General features: G+C 41.6%; 1 long non-coding RNA gene and 10 other non-coding genes across 11 annotated transcripts; all 11 read right to left on the minus strand.

Annotated features, from left to right (window-relative positions):
- LOC134478894 (uncharacterized) lies at window positions 1-25,178 on the minus strand. The gene is made up of 8 exons (XR_010060236.1): window positions 20,180-25,178; window positions 17,605-17,750; window positions 15,027-15,173; window positions 12,456-12,607; window positions 9,878-10,024; window positions 7,311-7,457; window positions 2,572-4,876; window positions 1-147 (listed from the first exon to the last, which is right to left on the minus strand). It is a non-coding gene; the product is annotated as an uncharacterized LOC134478894 (long non-coding RNA).
- LOC134485498 (small nucleolar RNA SNORD116) lies at window positions 2,226-2,318 on the minus strand. Its single transcript, XR_010063536.1, has one exon. It is a non-coding gene; the product is annotated as a small nucleolar RNA SNORD116 (small nucleolar RNA).
- On the minus strand, window positions 4,388-4,480 carry LOC120100310 (small nucleolar RNA SNORD116). Its single transcript, XR_005500084.2, has one exon. It is a non-coding gene; the product is annotated as a small nucleolar RNA SNORD116 (small nucleolar RNA).
- On the minus strand, window positions 6,965-7,057 carry LOC120100305 (small nucleolar RNA SNORD116). Its single transcript, XR_005500079.2, has one exon. It is a non-coding gene; the product is annotated as a small nucleolar RNA SNORD116 (small nucleolar RNA).
- On the minus strand, window positions 9,532-9,624 carry LOC120100306 (small nucleolar RNA SNORD116). The gene has a single exon (XR_005500080.2). It is a non-coding gene; the product is annotated as a small nucleolar RNA SNORD116 (small nucleolar RNA).
- LOC120100329 (small nucleolar RNA SNORD116) lies at window positions 12,110-12,202 on the minus strand. The gene has a single exon (XR_005500100.1). It is a non-coding gene; the product is annotated as a small nucleolar RNA SNORD116 (small nucleolar RNA).
- LOC120100312 (small nucleolar RNA SNORD116) lies at window positions 14,681-14,773 on the minus strand. Its single transcript, XR_005500085.1, has one exon. It is a non-coding gene; the product is annotated as a small nucleolar RNA SNORD116 (small nucleolar RNA).
- Window positions 17,260-17,352, minus strand: LOC120100321 (small nucleolar RNA SNORD116). The gene has a single exon (XR_005500094.1). It is a non-coding gene; the product is annotated as a small nucleolar RNA SNORD116 (small nucleolar RNA).
- LOC120100307 (small nucleolar RNA SNORD116) lies at window positions 19,834-19,926 on the minus strand. The gene has a single exon (XR_005500081.1). It is a non-coding gene; the product is annotated as a small nucleolar RNA SNORD116 (small nucleolar RNA).
- On the minus strand, window positions 22,474-22,566 carry LOC120100318 (small nucleolar RNA SNORD116). The gene has a single exon (XR_005500091.1). It is a non-coding gene; the product is annotated as a small nucleolar RNA SNORD116 (small nucleolar RNA).
- On the minus strand, window positions 24,841-24,932 carry LOC120100335 (small nucleolar RNA SNORD116). The gene has a single exon (XR_005500105.1). It is a non-coding gene; the product is annotated as a small nucleolar RNA SNORD116 (small nucleolar RNA).
- Window positions 25,179-26,784: the final 1,606 nt, after the last annotated feature.

The raw sequence follows: 26,784 nt of genomic DNA on the forward strand, positions 1-26,784 counted from the left end.
CTTTCACTTCAGGTATCCTCAGGCAAGAGAGCTTCAACTGATGACATCAGGGCAGGCGATGGTAGGCTTCTTCCAACTTCATCTGATGTTCCATACTCAGTTCCTCTGCAAGCCGTCCTTGTCCAGTATGAGACAGGGACTCTGTCCCTGAAAATAAAGCAAATAGCACATTCCCCCACTTTATTGGATTCCTTGCAAATCATGGAGACTGTGATGCATTGTTGTTAGTTCTTAATTTATCGAACACTTGGGCTCTCTCAGCACTCCTTCCGTCCTCTAGAAATTTGCCCTCACAATCCATATCAGAGATATTTTTCCTCCAAGGAACTGTTTGGGGACATAAGTTTCCCAATTCTATCACCGAATTCCTGGAGGTTACCATGCAACCAAGTTCGTAAGATGGGACGAAGCCAATATCTGATCCCGAAAACTACAGTAGTATGTACATCACTTGAGAACCATCCAAAGAAATTGGCACGAGGTACACAATAGAATGAGACCATGAACATGGCTTAATGGAAGTTGTCTACAAAAATAAGTAAATCTCAGTTCAGCCGGATATGACAGAGAAAATCAGGCCTTACTCTTCCAATGAAAACCACCAGAATCTTAATAGCTTTGGCCACAATCGGAGCACCCTCCATAATCATAACATACTACACCTATTAGTCCTACTCTGCCTTCGATGAGAACCGATGCAATATCATATAAGATTCTCATCCATATTAGATGAATGGACTTCTTATGTACTCTACTCAATCTCGCTTCTTCACTTTCTCTCTGAAATTGACTTGCAGTGACTCTCCTAGCTTCTCAGTTTCTCACTCACATTCTCTCTATTTGGTTTCCTTATTTCTGTCAATCAAGATATCTGCATTAATATCACAGTGTCCCCTTTTCCACTTAACCCCCCGTCTCTCCCCCCCTCTCACTCTCTTTCTGTGTCTCACTGTCTTACTCTGTCTCACACATGCTTAGACTCTTCAACAATTGTTCTTTCTCTCTTTCTCTGTCCATGCTCATATATCTCCTATTCAGGTTTTGACGGGTACTAAATTCCTGTGAGTGCTATTGCTGTGGTATCTGACAATGATCAACACAGAGAAAGTGCCTGTTCAAACCCTCTCAGATCACCAAACACAAGCATAACCTGTAGTCATGAGATATATGTTAATATCAACAGCATGATCCTAAGCATACAGCTCACTTTCATAATCCAATGGAAACACTATTTCTTTTTGATATTTGCTTGGAGAAAAGAACAATGTCTAAGAAAACAGGACTACCATCATCCCCAAAACACATAGCCAAAATGCCAAGTTAACCTTCAGCAAGGCCACATCAAAAACATAAGGAAAGATAATCCCGCAGAAACTCCATGCCTATCTTCTACGGCCATACCAAAGTATAAAATTCCTAGAAGGAGTGTGTGTAAGAAACAAACTTGCATGCTCACATTCTTAGAACCTAGAAGAGGAGGACATGTATGTCCAGACCATTTTGGTACAGTCAATCCATAAGAACTGCTGGCAAACTACCCGGATAGACTCACAAAAAATGTCCCAACAATAAACATACAAACTAGGATTAAAATGGGTGTTCTCCATACATCCATGAACGTGGTATGAATCTTGGGACAGTTGAAAGCATGCACTTCTAGAATCCACCGACAAGAAGACTACATGCCAACCTTTTAAATTCCAAGGCTCTCTTTCCAATCTAATTGCCATGGCCACAATCAGTCTTTCAAGAAAACAGAGCTTTGTTTTCACACAGGAAGAGTTCACATTCCCATAGTTCCTGAGAATTGCTAATACCTCATTCCACATGTCGCCTGTAACCTTCCTGTTATGTATCTAAGTTTTATGAAACAGAAGGGTTATCATTCATACGAAGGATTCAAACACGGAGAGAAACACATTTCCTGAAATTCCAGTGTACATTGTTGAACTATGCTGCCCCCACTAACTTACATTTGCCTCACAACCTACTATACATTATTGCTGATGGAGTTGGTAGGGCTAACTTCCAAGATACTGACAATGATCTCTTCAACCGGAAAGCATGTTATCATTAGAGCAAAAGGTGAAGCCTTGATTTAAGCCATGATTTCTGGTGATTTAGGCAAGCAAAAACATTCTGAAGGCTCTCTCACTGGATCCAAGTCTCGCAAGATGAATGGAGGCCATGTGAGTCCCACAGTGACATTTCTGATCCCAGGTGCTGGACCTCAGTCACGATTATAGTGGCGGTATTGAGTTTTCACTCATTTTGTTCAGCTTTCCAAGGAATGTTTTATTGGAAATCATCATCGATCCAAGCACGCTGGTGTACCCCCTGCCATGACACTTAGTATACTCAAAATAGAGCAGGTTTGTTGAGCGAACAGAATTCAAGACATTCACATCCTTTACCACGAACCAATTGGCCTATTCTCCAATCACAGGAGTAGCCACAGGCAGTGAGCCTGAACTAGGTCCCAAAGGATCATGATTCAAGGTTGGGAACTCCTGCAAGCACCATCAACACCTGAGCACTTTGAGTTCCTTTGGAAAGTCAAGTGTTTCTTACCTTTCACTTCAGGTATACTCAAGCAAGAGAGCTTCAACTGAGGACTTCAGGGCAGGCGATGTTAGGCTTCTTCCAACTTCATCTGATGTTCCATACTCAGTTCCTCTGCAAGCCGTCCTTGTCCGGTATGAGACAGGGACTCTGTCCCTGAAAGTAAAGCAAATAGCACATTCCCCCACTTTATTGGATTCCTTGCAAATCATGGAGACTGTGATGCATTGTTGTTAGTTCTTAATTTATCGAACACTTGGGCTCTCTCAGCACTCCTTCCGTCCTCTAGAAATTTGCCCTCACAATCCATATCAGAGATATTTTTCCTCCAAGGAACTGTTTGGTGACATAATTTTTCCAATTCTATCACCGAATTCCTGGAGGTATCCATGCAACAAAGTTCTTAAGATGGGACAAAGCCAATATCTGATCCCGAAAACTACTGTAGTATGTACATCACTTGAGAACCATCCAAAGAAATTGGCACGAGGTACACAACAGAATGAGACCACGAACATGGCTTTAAGGATGTTGTCTACAAAAATAAGTAAATCTCAGTTCAGCCGGATATGACAGAGAAAATCAGGCCTTACTCTTCCCATGGAAACCACCAGAATCTTAATAGCTTTGGCCACAATCGGAGCACCCTCCATAATCATAACATACTACACCTATTAGTCCTACTCTGCCTTCGATGAGAACCGATGCAAATATCATATGAGATTCTCATCCACATTAGATGAATGGATTTCTTATGTACTCTACTCAATCTCGCTTCTTCACTTTCTCTCTGAAATTGACTTGCAGTGACTCTCCTAGCTTCTCAGTTTCTCACTCACATTCTCTCTATTTGGTTTCCTTATTTCTCTCAATCAAGATATCTGCATTAATATCACAGTGTCCTCTTTTCCACTTAACCCCCCGTCTCTCCCCCCCTCTCACTCTCTTTCTGTGTCTCACTGTCTTACTCTGTCTCACAAATGCTTAGACTCTTCAACAATTGTTCTTTCTCTCTTTCTCTGTTTATGCTCATATATCTCCTATTCAGGATTTGACTGGTACTAAATTCCTGTGAGTGCTATTGCTGTGGTATGTGACAATGATCAACACAGAGAAAGTGTCTGTTCAAACCCTACCCGGATAGACTGACAAAAAATGTCCCAACAATAAACATAGAAACTAGGATTGAAATGGGTGTTCTCCATACATCCATGAAGGTGGTATTAATCCTGGGACATTTGAAAGCATGCACTTCTAGAATCCACCGACAAGAAGGCTACATGCCAACTTTTTAAATTCCAAGGCTCTCTTTCTCACATAATTGCCATGGCCACAATCAGTCTTTCAAGAAAACAGAGCTTTGTTTTCACACAGGAAGAGTCCACATTCCCATAGTTCCTGAGAATTGCTACTGCCTCATTCCACATGTCGCCTGTAACCTTCCCGTTATGTATCTCTGTTTTATGAAACAGAAGGGTTATCATTCATGCGAAGGCTTCAGACGGGGACAGAAACACATTTCCTGACATTCCAGTGTACATTGTTGAACTATGCTGCCCCCGCTAAACTTACATTTGCCTCACAACCTACTATACATTATTGATCATGGAGTTGGTAGGGCTAACTTCCAAGATACTGACAATGATCTCCTCAACCAGAAAGCATGTTATCATTAGAGCAAAAGGTGTAGCCTTGATTTAGGCCATGATTTCTGGTGATTTAGGCAAGCAAATAACCTTCTGAAGGCTCTCTCACTGGATCCAAGGCTCGCAAGATGAATGGACGCCATGTGAGTCCCTCAGTGATATTTGTGATCCCAGGTGCTGGACCTCAGTCACGATGATAGTGGCGGTATTGAGTTTTCACTCATTCTGTTCAGCTTTCCAAGGAATGTTTTATTGGAAATCATCATCGATCCAAGCACGCTGGTGTACCCCCTGCCATGACACTTTGTATACTCAAAATAGATCAGGTTTGGTGAGCGAACAGAATTCAAGACATTCACATCCTTTCCCAAGAACCAATGGGCTTATTCTCCAATCACAGGAGTAGCCACAGGCAGTGAGCCTGAATCAGGTCACAAAGGTTTAAATGATTCAAGGTTGGGAACTCCTGCGAGATCCATCAACACCTGAGCACTGTGAGTTCCTTTGGAAAGTCAAGTGTTTCTTACCTTTCACTTCAGGTATCCTCAGGCAAGAGAGCTTCAACTGATGACATCAGGGCAGGCGATGGTAGGCTTCTTCCAACTTCATCTGATGTTCCATACTCAGTTCCTCTGCCATTCGTCCTTGTCCGATATTAGACAGTGACTCTGTCCGTGTAAGTAAAGCAGATAGCACATTCCCCCACTTTATTGGATTCCTTGCAAATCATGGAGACTGTGATGTATTGTTGTTAGTTCTTAATTTATCATACACTTGGGCTCTCTCAGCACTCCTTCCGTCCTCTAGAAATTTGCCCTCACAATCCATATCAGAGATATTTTTCCTCCAAGGAACTGTTTGGGGACATTATTTTCCCAATTCTATCACCGAATTCCTGGATGTTACCATGCAACAAAGTTCTTAAGATGGGACGAAGCCAATATCTGATCCCGAAAACTACAGTAGTATGTACATCACTTGAGAACCATCCAAAGAAATTGGCACGATGTACACAACAGAATGAGACCAATAACATGGCCTAATGGAAGTTGTCTACAAAAATAAGTAAATCTTAGTTCAGCTGGATATGACATAGAAAATCACGCCTTAGTCTTCCCATGGAAACCACCAGAATCTTAAGAGCTTTGGCCAGAATCGGAGCACCCTCCATATTCATAACATACTACACCTATTTTTCCTTCTCTGCCTTCGATGAGAACCGATTCAAATATCATATAAGATTCTCATCCACATTAGATGAATGGACTTCTTATGTACTCTTTCTCTATCTCGCTTCTTCACTTTCTCTCTGAAATTGACTTGCAGTGACTCTCCTACCTTCTCAGTTTCTCACTCACAATCTCTATATTGTATCCTTATTTCTGTCAATCAAGATATCTGCTTTAATATCACAGTGTCCTCTTTTACATTTCACCCCCCTCTCCCGCCCCTCTCTCTCTCTCTTTCTGTCTCTCACTGTCTTCCTCTGTCTCACACATGCTTAGCCTCTTCAACAATTGTTCTTTCTCTCTTTCTCTGTCCATGCTCATATATCTCCTAATCAGGTTTTGACTGGTACTAAATTCAGGTGAATGCTATTGCTGTGGTATCTGACATTGATCACCACAGAGAAAGTGTCTGTTCAAACCCTCTCAGGTCACCAAACACAAGCATAACCTGTAGTCATTGAGATATATGTTATTATTAACAGCATGATCCTAAGAATACAGCTCACTTTCATAATCAAATGGAAACACAATTTCTTGTTGATATTTGCTTGGGGAAAAGAACAATGTCTAAGATAACAGGACTACCATCAGCCTCAAAACACATAGCCAAAATGCCAAGTTAACCTTCAGCAAGGCCACATCAAGAGCATAAGGAAAGATAATCCCACAGACACTCCATGCCTATCTTCTACAGCCATACCAAAATATAAAATTCCTAGAAGGAGTGTGTGTAAGAAACCAACTTGCATGCTCACATTCTTAGATCCTAGAAGAGGAGGAGATGTATGTCCAGACCATCTTTGGTACAGTCAATCCATAAGAACTGCTGGCAAACTACCCGGATAGACTGACAAAAAATGTCCCAACAATAAACATACAAAATAGGATTAAAATGGGTGTTCTCCATACATCCATGAAGGTGGTATGAATCCTGGGACATTTGAAAGCATGCACTTCTAGAATCCACCATCAAGAAGGCTACATGCCAACCTTTTAAATTCCAAGGATCTCTTTCCCACCTAATTGCCATGGCCACAATTAGTCTTTCAAGAAAACAGAGCTTTGTTTTCACACAGGAAGAGTCCACATTCCCATAGTTCCTGAGAATTGCTAATGCCTCATTCCACATGTCGCCTGTAACCTTCCCGTTATGTATCTCTGTTTTATGAAACAGCAGGGTTATCATTCATCCGAAGCCTTCAGACAGGGACAGAAACACATTTCCTGACATTCCAGTGTACATTGTTAAACTATGCTGCCCCCGCTAAACTTACATTTGCCTCACAACCTACTATACATTATTGCTGATGGAGTTGGTAGGGATAACTTCCAAGATACTGACAATGATCTCCTCAACTGGAAAGCATGTTATCATTAGAGCAAAAGGTGAAGCCTTGATTTAGGCCATGATTTCTGGTGATTTAGGCAAGCAAAGAACATTCTGAAGGCTCTCTCACTGGATCCAAGTCTCGCAAGATGAATGGAGGCCATATGAGTCCCTCAGTGACATTTGTGATCCCAGGTGCTGGACCTCAGTCACGATGATTGTGGCGGTATTGAGTTTTTACTCATTTTGTTCAGCTTTCCAAGGAATGTTTTCTTGGAAATCATCATCGATCCAAGCACGCTGGTGTACCCCCTGCCATGACACTTAGTATACTCAAAATAGATCAGGTTTGGTGAGCGAACAGAATTCAAGACATTCACATCCTTTACCACGAACCAATGGGCCTATTCTCCAATCACAGGAGTAGACACAGGCAGTGAGCCTGAACTAGGTCCCAAAGGATCATGATTCAAGGTTGGGAACTCCTGCGAGCTCCAACAAAACCTGAGCACTTTGAGTTCCTTTGGAAAGTCAAGTGTTTCTTACCTTTCACTTCAGGTATCCTCAGGCAAGAGAGCTTCAACTGATGACATCAGGGCAGGCGATGGTAGGCTTCTTCCAACTTCATCTGATGTTCCATACTCAGTTCCTCTGCAAGCCGTCCTTGTCCAGTATGAGACAGGGACTCTGTCCCTGAAAATAAAGCAAATAGCACATTCCCCCACTTTATTGGATTCCTTGCAAATCATGGAGACTGTGATGCATTGTTGTTAGTTCTTAATTTATCGAACACTTGGGCTCTCTCAGCACTCCTTCCGTCCTCTAGAAATTTGCCCTCACAATCCATATCAGAGATATTTTTCCTCCAAGGAACTGTTTGGGGACATAAGTTTCCCAATTCTATCACCGAATTCCTGGAGGTTACCATGCAACCAAGTTCGTAAGATGGGACGAAGCCAATATCTGATCCCGAAAACTACAGTAGTATGTACATCACTTGAGAACCATCCAAAGAAATTGGCACGAGGTACACAATAGAATGAGACCATGAACATGGCTTAATGGAAGTTGTCTACAAAAATAAGTAAATCCCAGTTCAGCCGGATATGACAGAGAAAATCAGGCCTTACTCTTCCAATGAAAACCACCAGAATCTTAATAGCTTTGGCCACAATTGGAGCACCCTCCATAATCATAACATACTACACCTATTAGTCCTACTCTGCCTTCGATGAGAACCGATGCAAATATCATATAAGATTCTCATCCATATTAGATGAATGGACTTCTTATGTACTCTTTCTCTATCTCGCTTCTTCACTTTCTCTCTGAAATTGACTTGCAGTGACTCTCCTAGCTTCTCAGGTTCTCACTCACATTCTCTCTATTTGGTTTCCTTATTTCTGTCAATCAAGATATCTGCTTTAATATCACAGTGTCCTCTTCTCCACTTCACCGCCCTCTCTCCCCCCCTCTCTCTTTCTGTGTCTCACTGTCTTCCTCTGTCTCACACATGCTTAGCCTCTTCAACAATTGTTCTTTCTCTCTTTCTCTGTCCATGCTCATATATCTCCTATTCAGGATTTGACTGGTACTAAATTCCTGTGCGTGCTATTGCTGTGGTATCTGACTTGATCAACACAGAGAAAGTGTCTGTTCAAACCCTCTCAGATCACCAAACACAAGCATAACCTGTAGTTACTGAGATATATGTTATTATCAACAGCATGATCCTAAGCATACAGCTCACTTTCATAATCCAATGGAAACACTATTTCTTTTTGATATTTGCTTGGAGAAAAGAACAATGTCTAAGAAAACAGGACTACCATCATCCCCAAAACACATAGCCAAAATGCCAAGTTAACCTTCAGCAAGGCCACATCAAAACCATAAGGAAAGATAATCCCGCAGAAACTCCATGCCTATCTTCTACGGCCATACCAAAGTATAAAATTCCTAGAAGGAGTGTGTGTAAGAAACAAACTTGCATGCTCACATTCTTAGAACCTAGAAGAGGAGGACATGTATGTCCAGACCATTTTGGTACAGTCAATCCATAAGAACTGCTGGCAAACTACCCGGATAGACTCACAAAAAATGTCCCAACAATAAACATACAAACTAGGATTAAAATGGGTGTTCTCCATACATCCATGAACGTGGTATGAATCTTGGGACAGTTGAAAGCATGCACTTCTAGAATCCACCGACAAGAAGACTACATGCCAACCTTTTAAATTCCAAGGCTCTCTTTCCAATCTAATTGCCATGGCCACAATCAGTCTTTCAAGAAAACAGAGCTTTGTTTTCACACAGGAAGAGTTCACATTCCCATAGTTCCTGAGAATTGCTAATGCCTCATTCCACATGTCGCCTGTAACCTTCCTGTTATGTATCTAAGTTTTATGAAACAGAAGGGTTATCATTCATACGAAGGATTCAAACACGGAGAGAAACACATTTCCTGACATTCCAGTGTACATTTTGAACTATGCTGCTCCCACTAAACTTACATTTGCCTCACAACCTACTATACATTATTGCTGATGGAGTTGGTAGGGCTAACTTCCAAGATACTGACAATGATCTCCTCAACCGGAAAGCATGTTATCATTAGAGCAAAAGGTGAAGCCTTGATTAAGCCATGATTTCTGGTGATTTAGGCAAGCAAAAACATTCTGAAGGCTCTCTCACTGGATCCAAGTCTCGCAAGATGAATGGAGGCCATGTGAGTCCCACAGTGACATTTCTGATCCCAGGTGCTGGACCTCAGTCACGATTATAGTGGCGGTATTGAGTTTTCACTCATTTTGTTCAGCTTTCCAAGGAATGTTTTATTGGAAATCATCATCGATCCAAGCACGCTGGTGTACCCCCTGCCATGACACTTAGTATACTCAAAATAGAGCAGGTTTGTTGAGCGAACAGAATTCAAGACATTCACATCCTTTACCACGAACCAATGGGCCTATTCTCCAATCACAGGAGTAGCCACAGGCAGTGAGCCTGAACCAGGTCCCAAAGGATCATGATTCAAGGTTGGGAACTCCTGCAAGCACCATCAACACCTGAGCACTTTGAGTTCCTTTGGAAAGTCAAGTGTTTCTTACCTTTCACTTCAGGTATCCTGAGGCATGAGAGCTACAACTGATGACATCAGGGCAGGCGATGTTAGGCTTCTTCCAACTTCATCTGATGTTCCATACTCAGTTCCTCTGCAAGCCGTCCTTGTCCTGTATGAGACAGGGACTCTGTCCCTGAAAGTAAAGCAAATAGCACATTCCCCCACTTTATTGGATTCCTTGCAAATCATGGAGACTGTGATGCATTGTTGTTAGTTCTTAATTTATCGAACACTTGGGCTCTCTCAGCACTCCTTCCGTCCTCTAGAAATTTGCCCTCACAATCCATATCAGAGATATTTTTCCTCCAAGGAACTGTTTGGGGACATAAGTTTCCCAATTCTATCACCGAATTCCTGGAGGTTACCATGCAACAAAGTTCTTGAGATGGGACGAAGCCAATATCTGATCCCGAAAACTACAGTAGTATGTACATCACTTGAGAACCATCCAAAGAAATTGGAACGAGGTACACAACAGAAAGAGACCACTAACAAGGCTCAATTGAAGTTGCCTACAAAAATAAGTAAATCTTAGTTCAGCTGAATATGCCAGAGAAAATCAGGCCTTACTCTTCCCATGAAAAACACCAGAATCTTAATAGCTTTGGCCCCAATCGGAGCACCCTCCATTATCATGGCATACTACACCTATTAGTAATACTCTGCCTTCGATGCGAACCGATTCAAATATCATATAAGATTCTCATCCACATTATATGAATGGACTAATTAAGTACTCTGTCTTTCACGCTTCTTCTCTTTCTCTCTGAAATTAAATTGCAGTGCCTCTCATGGCTTATCAGTTTCTCACTCACATATTATCTCTATTTTGTTTCCTTATTTGTCAATCAAGATATCTGCTTTAATATCACAGTGTCCTCTTTTCCACTTCACCACCCTCTCTCCCTCCCTCTCTCTCTGTCTCTTTCTGTCTCTCACTGTCTTTCTCTCACTCACACATGCTTAGCCTCTTCAAAAATTGTTCTTTCTCTCTTTCTCTGTCCATGCTCATATATCTCCTATTCAGGTTTTGACTGGTACTAAATTCATGTGAGTGCTATTGCTGTGGTATCTTATATTGATCACCACAGAGAAAGTGTCTGTTCAAACCCTCCCCGGTCACCAAACACAAGCATAACCTGTAGTCACTAAGATATATGTTATTATCAACAGCATGATCCTAAGCATACAGCTCACTTCCATAATCAATCGGAAACACAATTTCTTATTGATATTTGCTTGGAGAAAAGAACAATGTCTAATATTACAGGACTTACGATCAGCCCCAAAACACATAGCCAAAATGACAAGTTAAACTTCAGCAAGGCCACATCAAAACCATAAGGAAAGATAATGCCACAAACACTCCATGCCTATCTTCTACAGCCATACCAAAATATAAAATTCCTAGAAGGACTGTGTGTAAGAAACAAACTTGCATGCTCACATTCTTAGATCCTAGAAGAGGAGGAGAAGTATGTCCAGACCATTTTGGTACAGTCAATCCATAAGAACTGCTGGCAAACTACCCGGATAGACTGACAAAAAATGTCCCAACAATAAACATACAAACTAGGATTAAAATGGGTGTTCTCCATACATCCATTTAGGTGGTATGAATCCAGTTACATTTGAAAGCATGCACTTCTAGAATCCACCGACAGGAAGGTTACATGCCAACCTTTTAAATTCCAAGGCACTCTTTCCCAACTAATTGCCATGGCCACAATCAGTCTTTCAAAAAAACAGAGCTTTGTTTTCACACAGGAAGAGTCCACATTCCCATAGTTCCTGAGAATTGCTACTGCCTCATTCCACATGTCGCCTTTAAACTTCCCGTTATGTATCTCTGTTTTATGAAACAGAAGGGTTATCATTCATGCGAAGGCTTCAGATAGGGACAGAAACACATTTCCTGACATTCCAGTGTACATTGTGGAACTATGCTGCGCCCGCTAAACTTACATTTGCCTCACAACCTACTATACATTATTGCTGATGGAGTTGGTAGGGCTAACTTCCAAGATACTGACAATGATCTCCTCAACAGGAAAGCATGTTATCATTAGAGCAAAATGTGAAGCCTTGATTTAGGCCATGATTTCTGGTGATTTAGGCAAGTAAAGAACATTCTGAAGGCTCTCTCACAGGATCCAAGTCTCACAAGATGAATGGAGGCCATGTGAGTCCTTCAGTGACATTTGTGATCCCAGGTGCTGCACCTCAGTCACGATGACAATAGCGGTATTGAGTTTTCACTCATTCTGTTCAGCTCTCCAAGGAATGTTTTATTGGAAATCATCATCGATCCAAGCACGCTGGTGTACCCCCTGCCATGACACTTAGTATACTCAAAATAGATCAGGTTTGGTGAGCAAACAGAATTCAAGACATTCACATCCTTTACCAGGAACCAATGTGCCTATTCTACAATCACAGGAGTAGCCACAGGCAGTGAGCCTGAACCAGGTCCCAAAGGATCATGATTCAAGGTTGGGAACTCCTGTGAGCTCCATCAACACATGAGCACTTTGAGTTCCATTAGAAATTCAAAAGTTTCTTACTTTCACTTCAGGTATCCTCAGGAAAGAGAGCTTCAGCTGATGACTTCAGGGCTGGCAATGTTAGGATTCTTCCAACTTCATCTGATGTTCCATACTCAGTTCCTCTGCAAGCCGTCCTTGTCCAGTATGAGACAGAGACTCTGCCCCTGAAACTAAAGCAAAGAGCACGTTCCCCCACTTTATTGGATTCCTTGCAAATCATGGAGACTCTAATGCATTGTGGTTAGTTCATAATTTATAGAACCCTTGGGCTCTCTCAGCTTCCTTCCTTCCTCTAGAAATTTGCCCTCACAATACATATCAGAGATATCTTTCCTCCAAGGAACTGTGTGGTGACATAAGTTTCCCAATTCTATCACCGAATTCCTGGAGGATACCATGCAACAAAGTTATTAAAATGGGACGAAGACAATATCTGATCCAGAAAGCTACAGTAGTATGTACATCACTTGAGAACCATCCAAAGAAATTGGCCGAGGTACACAACAGTTTGAGACAACTAACATAGCTCAATGGAAGTTGCCTACAAAAGTAAGTAAATCTTAGTTCAGCTGGATATGCCAGAGACAATCAGGCCTTACACTTTCCATGGAAACCACCAGAATCTTAATAGCTTTGGCCACAATCGGAGCACCCTCCATAATCATAACATACTACACCTATTAGTCCTACTCTGCCTTCGATGAGAAACGACTCAAATATCATATAAGATTCTCATCCATATTGGATGAGTGGACTACTTAAGTACTCTTTCTCTAACTCGCTTCTTCTCTTTCTCTCTGAAATTGACTTGCAGTGACTCTCCTAGCTTCTCAGTTTCTCACTCACATTCTCTCTATTTGGTTTCCTTATTTCTGTCATCAAGATATCTGCTTTATATCACAGTGTCCTCTTTTACACTTCACCCCCTCTCTCTCTCCCCCTCTCTCTGTCTCTTTCTGTCTCTCACTGTCTTCCTCTCTCTCACACATGCTTAGCCTCTTCAAAAATTTTCTTTCTCTCTTTCTCTGTCCATGCTCATATATCTCCTATTCAGGCTTTGACTGGTATTAAATTCATGTGAGTGCTATTGCTGTGGTATCTGACATTGATCACCACAGAGAAAGTGTCTGTTCAAACCCTCTCAGGTCTCCAAACACAAGCATACCCTGTAGTCACTGAGATATATGTTATTATCAACAGTATGATCCTAAGCATACAGCTCACTTTCATAATCAATTGGAAACACATTTTCTTGTAGATATTTGCTTGGAGAAAAGAACAATGTCTAAGATAAAAGGACTACCATCAGCTTCAAAACACATAGCCAAAATGCCAATTTAACCTTCAGCAAGGCCACATCAAAACCATAAGGAAAGATAATCCCGCAGACACTCCATGCCTATCTTCTTCGGCCATACCAAAATATAAAATTCCTAGAAGGCTTATGTGTAAGAAACCAACTTGCATGCTCACATTCTTAGATTCTAGAAGAGGAGGAGATGTATGTCCAGACCATCTTTGGTACAGTCAATCCATAAGAACTGCTCGCAAACTACCTGGATAGACTGACAAAAAATGTCCCAACAATAAACATAGAAACTAGGATTAAAATGGGTGTTCTCCATACATCCATGAAGGTGGTATGAATCTTGGGACAGTTGAAAGCATGCACTTCTAGAATCCACCGACAAGAAGGCTACATGCCAACCTTTTATATTCCAAGGCTCTCTTTCCAAACTAATTGCCATGGCCACAATCAGTCTTTCAAGAAAACAGAGCTTTGTTTTCACACAGGAAGAGTCCACATTCCCATAGTTCCTGAGAATTGCTACTGCCTCATTCCAAATGTTGCCTGTAACCTTCCCGTTATGTATCTCTGTTTTATGAAGCAGAAGGGTTATCATTCATGCGAAGGCTTCAGACAGGGACAGAAACACATTTCCTGACATTCCGGTGTACATTGTGGAACTATGCTGCTTCCGCTAATCTTACATTTGCATCACAACCTACTATACATTATTGCTGATGGAGATGGTAGGGCTAATATCCAAGACACTGACAATGATCTCCTCAACCAGAAAGAATGTTATCATTAGAGCAAAAGGGGAAGCCTTGATTTAGGCCATGATCTGGTGATTTAGGCAAGCAAAGAACATTCTGAAGGCTCTCTCACTGGATCCAAGTCTCGCAAGATGAATGGAGGCCATGTGAGTCCCTCAATGACATTTGTGATCCCAGGTGCTGGACCTCAGTCACGATGACAGTGGCGGTATTGAGTTTTCACTCATTTTGTTCAGCTTTCCAAGGAATGTTTTATTGGAAATCATCATCGATCCAAGCACGCTGGTGTATCCCCTGCCATGACACTTAGTATACTCAAAATAGATCAGGTTTGGTGACCGAACAGAATTCAAGACATTCACATCTTTTACCACGAACCAATGGGACTATTCTCCAATCACAGGAGTAGCCACAGGCAGTGAGCCTGAACCAGGTCCCAAAGGATCATGATTCAAGGTTGGGAACTCCTGTGAGCTCCATCAACACCTGAGCACTTTGAGTTCCTTTGGAAAGTCAAGTGTTTCTTACCTTTCACTTCAGGTATCCTCAGGCAAGAGAGCTTCAACTGATGACATCAAGGCAGGCAATGATAGGCTTCTTCCAACTTCATCTGATGTTCCATACTCAGTTCCTCTGCAAGCCGTCCTTGTCCAGTATGAGACAGGGACTCTGTCCCTGAAAGTAAAGCAAATAGAACATTCCCCCACTTTATTGGATTCCTTGCAAATCATGGAGACTGTGATGCATTGTGGTTAGTTCATAATTTATCGAACACTTGGGCTCTCTCAGTACTCCTTCCTTCCTCTAGATCTTTGCCCTCACAATCCATATCAGAGATATCTTTCCTCCAAGGAACTCTTTGGGGACATAAGTTTCCCAATTCTATCACCGAATTCCTGGAGGATACCATTCAACAAAGTTCTTAAAATGGGACGAAGCCAATATCTGATCCCGAAAGCTACAGTAGTATGTACATCACTTGTAATCCATCCAAAGAAATTGGAACAAGGTACACAACAGAATGAGACAACTAACATGGCTCAATGGAAGTTGCCTACAAATATAAATAAATCTTAGTTCAGCTGGATATGCCAGAGACAATCAGGCCTTACTCTTCCCATGGAAACCACCAGAATCTTAATAGCTTTGGCCACAATCAGAGCACCCTCCATAATCATGACATACTACACCCATTAGTCCTACTCTGCCTTCGATGAGAACCGATTCAAATATCATATAAGATTCTCATCCACATTAGATGAATGGACTAATTAAGTACTCTGTCTCTATCTCGCTTCTTCACTTTCTCTCTGAAATTGACTTGCAGTGACTCTCCTACCTTCTCAGTTTCTCACTCACATTCTCTCTATTTGGTTTCCTTATTTCTGTCATCAAGATATCTGCTTTAATATCACAGTGTCCTCTTTTCCACTTCACCCCCTCTGTCTCCCCCCCTGTCTCTCTGTCTCTTTCTGACTCTCACTGTCTTCCTCTGACTCACACATGATTAGCCTCTTCAAAAATTGTTCTTTCTCTCTTTCTCTCTCCATGCTCATATATCTCCTATTCAGGTTTTGAGTGGTACTAAATTCATGTGAGTGCTATTGCTGTGGTATCTGACATTGATCACCACAGAGAAAGTGTCTGTTCAAACCCTCTCAGGTCAACAAACACAAGCATAACCTGTAGTCACTGAGATATATGTCATTATCAACAGCATGATCCTAAGCATACACCTCACTTTCATAATCAATTGGAAACACATTTTCTTGTTGATATTTACTTGGAGAAAAGAACAATGTCTAAGATAACAGGACTACCATCAGCTTCAAAATACATAGCCAAAATGCCAAGTTAACCTTCAGCAAGGCCACATCAAAACCATAAGGAAAGATAATCCCACAGACACTCCATGCCTATCTTCTTCGGCCATACCAAAATATACAATTCCTAGAAGGCCTGTGTGTAAGAAACCAACTTGCATGCTCACATTCTTAGATCCTAGAAGAGGAGGAGATGTATGTCCAGACCATCTTTGGTACAGTCAATCCATAAGAACTGCTCGCAAACTGCCTGGATAGACTGACAAATAATGTCCCAACAATAAACATAGAAACTAGGATTAAAATGGGTGTTCTTCATACATCCTTGAAGGTTGTATGAATCCTGGGACAGTTGAAAGCATGCACTTCTAGAATCCACCGACAAAAGGCTACATGTCAACCTTTTAAATTCCAAGGCTCTCTTTCCAACCTAATTGCCATGGCCACAATCAGTCTTTCAAGCAAATAGAGCTTTGTTTTCACACAGGAAGAGTCCACATTCCCATAGTTCCTGAGAATTGCTACTGCCTCATTCCAAATGTTGCCTGTAACCTTCCCGTTATGTATATCTGTTTTATGAAGCAGAAGGGTTATCATTCATGCGAAGGCTTCAGACAGGGACAGAAACACATTTCCTGACATTCCAGTGTACATTGTGGAACTATGCTGCCCCCGCTATACTTACATTTGCATCACAACCTACTGTACATTATTACTGATGGAGATGGTAGGGCTTATATCCAAGATACTGACAATGATCTCCTCAACCGGAAAGCATGTTATCATTAGAGAAAAAGGGGAAGCCTTGATTTAGGCCATGATTTCTGGTGATTTATGCAAGCAAAGACCATTCTGAAAGATCTCTCACTGGATCCAAGTCTCGCATGATGAATGGAGGCCATGTGAGTCCCTCAGTGACAATTGTGATCCCAAGTGTTGTACCTCAGTCACGATGATAGTGGCGGTATTGAGTTTTCACTCATTTTGTTCAGCTTTCGAAGGAATGTTTTATTAGAAATCATCATCGATCCAAGCACGCTGGTGTACCCCCTGCCATTACACTTAGTATACACAAAATAGATCATGTTTGGTGAGCGAACAGAATTCAAACATTCACATCCTTTCCCATGAACCAATGGGCCTATTCTCCAATCACAGGAGTAGCCACAGGCAGTGAGCCTGTACCAGGTCCCAAAGGATCATGATACAAGGTTGGGCACTCCTGCGAGCTCCATCAACACCTGAGCACTTTGAGTTCCATTAGAAATTCAAGTGTTTCTTACCTTTCACTTCAGGTATCCGCTGGCAAGAGAGCTTCAACTGATGACTTCAGGGCAGGCAATGTTAGGCTTCTTCCAACTCATGTGATGTTCCCTACTCAGTTCCTCTGCAAGCCATCCTTGTACGGTATGAGACAGGGACTCTGTCCCTGAAAATAAAGCAAATAGTACATTCCCCCACTTTATTGGATTCCTTGCAAATCATGGATACTGTAATGCATTGTGGTTAGTTCATAATTTATCGAACACTTGGACTCTCTCAGCACTCCTTCCATCCTCTAGAAATTTGCACTCACAATACATATCAGAGATATTTTTCCTCCAAGGAACTGTTTGGGGACATAATTTTCCCAATTCTATCACCGAATTCCTGGAGGTTACAATGCAACAAATTTCTTAAGATGGGACAAAGCCAATATCTGATTCCGAAAAATACAGTAGTATGTACATCACTTGAGAACCATCCAAAGAAATTTGCACGAGGTACAAAACAGAATGAGACCACTAAAAAGGATCAATGGAAGTTGCCTACAAAATAACTAAATCTTAGTTCAGCTGGATATGCCAGAGACAACCAGGCCTTACTCTTCCCATGGAAAACAACAGAATCTTACTAGCTTTGGCCACAATCGGAGCACCCTCCATAATCATGACGTACTACACCTATTAGTCCTACTTTCCTTCGATGAGAACCGATTCAAATATCATATAAGATTCTCATCCACATTATATGAATGGACTACTTAAGTACTCTGCCTCTCTCGCTTCTCTTTCTCTCTGAAATTGACTTGCAATGACTCTCCTAGCTTCTCAGTTTCTCACTCACATATTCTCTCTATTTGGTTTCCTTATTTCTGTCAATCAAGGTATCTGCTTTAATATCAAAGTGTCCTCCTTTCCATTTCACCCCCCTCTCTCCCCCACCTCTCTCTCTGTCTCTTTCTGTCTCTCACTGTCTTCCTCTGACTCACACATTCTTAGCCTCTTCAAAAATTTTTCTCTCTCTCTTTCTCTGTCCATGTTCATATATCTCCTATTCAGGTTTTGAGTGGTACTAAATTCATGTGAGTGCTATTGCTGTGGTATTTGACATTGATCACCACAGAGAAAGTGTCTGTTCAAACCCTCTCAGGTCACCAAACACAAGCATAACCTGTAGTCAATGAGATATAAGTTATTATCAACAGCATGATCCTAAGCATACAGCTCACTTTCATAATCAATTGGAAACACAATTTCTTGTTGATATTTACTTGGAGAAAAGAACAATGTCTAAGATTACAGGACTTACCATCAGCCCCAAAACACATAGCCAAAATGCCAAGTTAACCTTCAGCAAGGCCACATCGAAAACATAAGGAAAGATAATCCCACAGACACTCCATGCCTATCTTCTTCGGCCATACCAAAATATACAATTCCTAGAAGGCCTGTGTGTAAGAAACAAACTTGCATGCTCACATTATTAGATCCTAGAAGAGGAGGAGATGTATGTCCAGACCATCTTTGGTACAGTCAATCCATAAGAACGGCTCGCAAACTACCTCGATAGACTGACAAATATGTCCCAACAATAAACATAGAAACTAGGATTAAAATGGGTGTTCTCCATACATCCATGAAGGTGGTATGAATCCTGGGATTTTTGAAAGCATGCACTTACAGAATCCACCGCCAGGAAGGCTACATGCCAACACTTTAAATTCTAAGGCTCTCTTTCCAAACTAATTGCCATGGCCACAATCAGCCTCTCAAGAAAACAGAGCTTTGTTTTCACACAGAAAGAGTCCACATTCCCATAGTTCCTGAGAACTGCTACTGCCTCATTCCAAATGTCGCCTGTAACCTACCCGTTATGTATGTCTGCTTTATGAAACAGAAGTGTTATCATTCATGCAAAGGCTTCAGACAAGGACAGAAACACATTTCCTGACATTCCAGTGTACATTGTGGAACTATGCTGCCCCCGCTTAACTTACATTTGCCTCAAAACCTACTGTACATTATATCTGATGGAGTTGGTAGGGCTAATTTTCAAGATACTGACAATGATCTCCTCAACCGGAAAGCATGTTATCATTACAGCAAACGGTGAAGCCTTGATTTAGGCCATGATTTCTGGAGATTTAGGCAAGCAAAGAATATTCTGAAGGCTCTCTCACTGGATCCAAGTCTCGCATGATGAATGGAGGCCATGTGAGTCCCTCACTGACATTTGTGATCCCAGGTGCTGGACCTCAGTCACGATGATAGTGGCGGTATTGAGTTTTCACTCATTTTGTTCAGCTTTCCAAGGAATGTTTTATTGGAAATCATCATCGATCCAAGCATGCTGGTGTACCCCCTGCCATGACACTTAGTGTACTCAAAATAGATCAGGTTTGGGGAGCGAACAAAATTCAAGACATTCACATCCTTCACCACGAACCAATTGGCCTATTCTCCAATCACAGGAGTAGCCACAGAGAGTGAGCAGGAACCAGGTCCCAAAGGATCATGATTCAAGTTTGGGAACTCCTGCGAGCTCCATCAACACCTGAGCACTTTGAGTTCCTTTGGAAAGTCAAGTGTTTCTTACCTTTCACTTCAGGTATCCTCAGGCAAGAGAGCTCAACTGAGGACTTCAGGGCAGGCAATGTTAGGCTTCTTCCAACTTCATCTGATGTTCCATACTCAGTTCCTCTGCAAGCCGTCCTTGTCCGTTATGAGACAGGGACTCTGTCCCTGAAAGTAAAGCAAATAGCACATTCCCCCACTTTATTGGATTCCTTGCAAATCATGGAGACTGTAATGCATTGTGGTTAGTTCATAATTTATCGAACACTTGGGCTCTGTCAGCACTCCTTCCGTCCTCTACAAATTTGCCCTCACAATCCATATCAGAGATATTTTTCCACCAAGGTACTGTTTGGGGACATGAGTTTCCCAATTCTATCACCGAATTCCTGGATGTTACCATGCAACAAAGTTCTTAAAATGGGACGAAGCCAATGTCTGATCCCGAAAACTACAGTAGTATATACATCACTTGAGAACCATCCAAAGAAATTTGCACGAGGTACACAAAAGAATGAGACCACTAACATGGCTGAATGGAAGTTGCCTACACAAATAAGTAAATCTTAGTTCAGCTGGATATGCCAGACACAATCAGGCCTTACTCTTCCCATGGTAACCACTAGAATCTTAACAGCTTTGGCCACATTCGGAGCACCCTCCATAATCATGACATACTACACCTATTAGTCCTGCTCTGCCTTCTATGAGAACCAATTCAAATATCATGTAAGATTCTCATCCACATTAGATGAATGGACTACTTAAGTACTATTTCTCTAACTCGCTTCTTCTCTTTCTCTCTGAAATTGACTTGCAGTGACTCTCCTAGCTTCTCAGTTTCTCACTCACATATTTTCTCTATTTGGTTTCCTTATTTTGTCAATCAAGATATCTGCTTTAATGTCACAGTGTCCTCCTTTCCACTTCAACCCCCCTCTCTCTCCCACCTCTCTCTCTCTCTCTCTCTCTCTCTCTCTCTCTCTCTCTCTTTAACTCTCTCTCTGTCTCTCTCTCTGTCTCTTTCTATCTCTCACTGTCTTCCTCTCTCTCACACATGCTTAGCCTCTTCAAAAATTGTTCTTCCTCTCTTTCTCTGTCCATGCTCATATATCTCCTATTCAAGTTTTGACTGGTACTAAATTCATGTGAGTGCTATTGCTGTGGTATCTGACATTGATCACCACAGAGAAAGTGTCTGTTCAAAACCTCTCATCTCACCAAAAACAATCATAACCTGTAGTCACTGAAATATATGTTATTATCAACAGCATGATCCTAAGTATACTGCTCACTTTCATAATCAATTGGAAACACAATTTCTTGTTGATATTTGCTTGGAGAAAAGAACAATGCCTAAGATAACAGGACTACCATCAGCCCCAAAACACATAGCCAAAATGCCAAGTTAACCTTCAGCAAGGCCACATCAAAATCATAAGCAAAGATAATCCCACCGACACTCCATGCCTATATTCTACAGCATTACCAAAATATAAAATTCCTAGAAGGACTGTGTGTAAGAAACAAACTTGCATGCTCACATTCGTAGATGCTAGAAGAGGAGGAGATGTAGGTCTAGACCATCTTTGGTACAGTCAATCCATAAGAACTGCTCGCAAATTACCTGGATAGACTGACAAAAAATGTCACAACAATAAACATAGAAACTAGGATTAAAATGGGTGTTCTCCATACATCCATGAAGGTGGTATGAATCCTGGGACATTTGAAAGCCTGCACTTCTAGAAGCCACCGACAAGAAGGTTACATGCCAAGCCTTTATACTCCAAGCCTCTCTTTCCAACCTAATTGCCATGGCCACAATCAGTATTTCAAGAAAACAGAGCTTTGTTTTCACACAGAAAGAGTCCACATTCCCATAGTTCCTGAGAATTGCTACTGCCTCATACCACATGTCGCCTGTAACCTTCCCTATATGTATCTCTGTTTTCTGAAACAGAAGGGTTATCATTCATGCGAAGGCTTCAGACAGGGACAGAAACACATTTCCTGACATTCCAGTGTACATTGTGGAGCTATGATGCCCCTGCTAAACTTACATTTGCCTCACAGCCGAGTGTACATTATTGCTGGATGGAGTTGTTAGGGATAACTTCCAAGATACTGACAATGATCTCTTCAAACGGAAAGCATGTTATCACTACAATAAAAGGTTAAGACTCGATATAGGCCATTATTGCTGGTGATTTAGGAAAGCAAAGAACATTCTGAAGGCTCTCTCACTGGATCCAAGTCTGGCAAGATGAATGGAGGCCATGTGAGTCCCTCAGTGACATTTGTGATCCCAGGTCTGGACCTCACTCACGATGATAGTGGCGGTATTGAGTATTCACTCATTTTGTTCAGCTTTCCAAGGAATGTTTTATTGGAAATCATCATCGATCCAAGCACGCTGGTGTACCCCTGCCATGACACTTAGTGTACTCAAAATAGATCACGATTGGTGAGCGAACAGAATTCAAGACATTCACAGCCTTTACCACGAACCAATGGGCCTATTCTCCAATCACAGGAGTAGCCACAGGCAGTGAGCCTGAACCACGTCCCAAAGGATCATGATTCAAGGTTGGGAACTCCTGCCAGCTCCATCAACACCTGGGCATTTTGAGTTCCTTTGGAAAGTCAAGTGTTTCTTACCTTTCACTTCAGGTATCCTCAGGCAAGAGAGCTTCAACTGATGACATCAGGGCAGGCAATGTTAGGCTTCTTCCAACTTCATCTGATGTTCCCTACTCAGTTCCTCTGCAAGCCGTCCTTGTCCGGTATGAGACAGGGACTCTGTCCCTGAAAGTAAAGCAAATAGCACATTCCCCCACTTTATTGGATTTCTTGCAAATCATGGAGACTGTGATGCATTGTGGTTAGTTCATAATTTATCGAACACTTGGGCTCTCTCAGCACTCCTTCCGCCCTCTAGGAATTTGCCCTCACAATCCATATCAGAGATATTTTTCCTCCAAGGAACTGTTTAGGGACATAAGTTTCCCAATTCTATCACCGAATTCCTGGAGGTAACATGCAACAAAGTTCTTAAAATGGGACGAAGCCAATATCTGATCCCGAAAACTACAGTACATCATTTGAGAACCATCCAAAGAAATTGGCACAAGGTACACAATAGAATGAGGCCAGTAACAAGGCTCAATGGAAAGTGCCTACAAAAATAAGTAAATCTTAGTTCAGCTGGATATCCCAGAGACAATCAGGCCTTACTCTTCCCATGGACACCACCAGATTCTTAATAGATTTGGCCACAATCGGAGCACCCTCCATAATCATGACATACTACCCCTATTATTCCTACTCTGCCTTCGATGAGACCCGATACAAATATCATATAAGTTTCTCATCCACATTAGATGAATGGACTACTTAAGTACTCTGTCTCTATCTCGCTTCTTCTCTTTCTCTCTGAAATTGACTTGCAGTGACTCTCTAGCTTCTCAGTTTCTCACTCACATTCTCTCTAATTGGTTTCCTTATTTCTGTCAATCAAGATATCTGCTTGAATATCATTGTGTCCTCTTGTCCACTTCACCCCCCTATCTCTCCCCCCCTCTCTCTGTCTCTTCCTGTCTCTCACTGCCTTCCTCTCTCTCACACATGCTTAGCCACTTCAAAAATTGTTCTTTCTCTCTTTCTCTGTCCATGCACATATATCTCCTATTGAGGTTTTGACTGCTATTAAATTCATGTGAGTGCTATTGCTGTGGTATCTGACATTGATCACCACAGAGAAAGTGTCTATTCAAACCCTCTCAGGTCACAAAACACAAGCAAAACCTGAAGTCACTGAGATATCTGTTATTATCAACAGCATGATCCTAAGCATACAGCTCACTTTCATAATCAATTTGAACACAATTTCTTGTTGAAATTTGCTTGGATAAAAGAAAAATATCTAAGATTACAGGACTTATCAGCCCCAAAACACATAGCGAAAATGACAAGTTAACCTTCAGCAAGGCCAAATCAAAACCATAAGGAAATATAATCCCACAGACGCTCCATGCCTATCTTGTACGCCCATACCAAAATATAAAATTCCTAGAAGGACTGTGTATAATAAACACACTTGCATGCTCACAATCTTAGGTCCTAGAAGAGGAGGAGATGTATGTCCAGACCATCTTTGGTACAGTCAATCCATAAGAACTGCTGGCAAACTACCTGGATAGACTGACAAAAAATGTCCCAACAATAAACATAGAAACAAGGATTAAAATGGGTGTTCTCCATGCATCCATGAAGGTGGTATGAATCCTGGGACATTTGAAAGCTTGTACTTCTTGAATCCTCCGACAAGAAGCATACAAGCCAACACTTTAAATTCCAAGGCTCTCTTTCCAACCTCATTGCCATGGCCACAATCAGTCTTTCAAGAAAACAGAGCATTGTTTTCACACAGGAAGAGTCCACATTCCCGTAGTTCCTGAGAATTGCTACTGCCTCATTCCACATGTCGCCTGTAACCTTCCCGTTATGTATCTCTTTTTTATGAAACAGAAGGGTTATCATTCATGCGAAGGCTTCAGACAGGGACAGAAACACATTTCCTGCAAGCAAAGAACATTCTGAAGGCTCTCTCAAAGGATCAAAGTCTCCCAAGATGAATGGAGGCCATGTGAGTCCCTAGTGACATTTGTGATCCCAGGAGCTGGACCTCAGTCACGATGATAGTGGCGGTATTGAGATTTACTCATTTTGTTCTGCTTTCCAAGCAATGTTTTATTGAAAATCATCATCGATCCAAGCACACTGGTGTACCCTCTGCCATGACACTTAGTGTACTCAAATTTATCAAGTTTGCGGAGCAAACAGAATTCAAGATATTCACATCCTTTTCCACGAACCAATGGGCCTATTTTCCAATCCTAGGAGTAGCCACAGGCAGTGAGCCTGAACCAGGTCCCAAAAGATCATGATTCAAGGTTAGGAACTCCTGCAAGCTCCATTAACACCTGCGGACTTTGAGTTCCTTCGGAAATTCAAGAATTTCTTACCGTTCACTTCATGTTTTCTCAGGGAAGAAAGCTTCAACTGATGACTTCAGGGCAGGCAATGTTAGGCTTCATCCAACTAAAACTGATGTTCGTACTCAGTTCCTCTATAAGCCATGTTGTCCGGTATGAGACAGGGACTCATTCCTTGAAAGTAAAGCAAATAGCACATTCCCTTACTTTATTGGATTCTTTGCAAATCATGGAGACTGTGATGCATTGTTTTTAGTTCATAATTTATCGAACACTTGGGCGCTCTCAGCACAACTTCCCTCTCTAGAACTTTGCCATCACAATCCATATCATAGATATGTTCCCCCAAAGAACTGTTTGGGTACGTAAGTTTCCAATTCTATCACCGAATACCTGGAGGTTACCTTGCAACAAAGTCCTTAAAATGGGACGAAGTCAATATCTGATCCTGAAAGCTACAGTAGTATGTACATCACTTGAGAACCATCCAAAGAATTTAGCACAAGGTACACAACAGAATGAGACCACTAACAAGGCCCAATGGAAGGTTCCTACAAAAATAAGTAAATCTTTGTTCAGCTGGAAAACCCCGACACAATCAGTCCTTACTCTTCCCATTGAAACCACCAGAATCTTAATAGCTTTGGCCACAATCTGAGCACCCTCCATAATCATGACATACTACACCTATTAGACCTACTCTGCCTTCGATGAGACCCGATTCAAATATCATATAAGATCTCATCCACATTAGATGAACGGGCTACTTATGTACTCTGTCTCTATCTCTCTTCTTCTCTTTCTCTCTGGAATTGTCTTGCAGTCACTCTCCCTGCTTCTCTGTTTCTCATTCACATTCTCTCTATATTGTTTCCTTATTTCACTCAATCAAGATATCTGCTTTAATATCAAGTGTCCTCTTTTCCACTTCACCCCCCTCCCTCTCTCCCTCTCTCTCATTCTCTCTCGCTCTCGCTCTCTCTCTCTGTCTCACTCTCTCTGTCTCTTTCTGTCTCTCACTGTCTTCCTCTGTCCCACACATGCTTAGCCTCTTCAAAAATTGTTCTTTGTCTCTCTGTCTGTCCATGCTCATATATCTGCAGTCAGGTTTTGACTGCTACTAAATTCATGTGAGTGCTATTGCTGTGGTGTCTGACATTGAATACCACAGAGAAAGTGTCTGTTCAAACCCTCTCAGGTCACCAAATACAATCATAACCTGTAGTCACTGAGATATATGAAATTATAAACAGCATGATCCTAAGCATACAGCACACTTTCATAATAAATTGGAAACACAAATTCTTGTTGATATTTGCTTGGAAAAAAGAACAATGTCTACGATTTCAGGACTTACCATCAGCCCCAAGACACATAGCCAAAATGCCATGTTAACCATCAGTAATGCCACATCAAAAACCACTGAAGGAAAGATAATCCCACAGACAATCCATGCCTATCTTTTTACGGCCATACCAAAATATAAAATTCCCAGAAGGACTGTATTTAAGAAGTAAGTTGCCTGCTCACATACTTAGATCCTAGAAGAGGACGAGATGTATGTCCAAACCAACTTTGATACAGTCAATCCATAAGAACTGCTGGCAAACTAGCTGGGTACACTGACAAA

This window comes from Rattus norvegicus, chromosome 1 (assembly GCF_036323735.1).
Source record: "Rattus norvegicus strain BN/NHsdMcwi chromosome 1, GRCr8, whole genome shotgun sequence".
Lineage (NCBI taxonomy): Eukaryota > Metazoa > Chordata > Mammalia > Rodentia > Muridae > Rattus > Rattus norvegicus.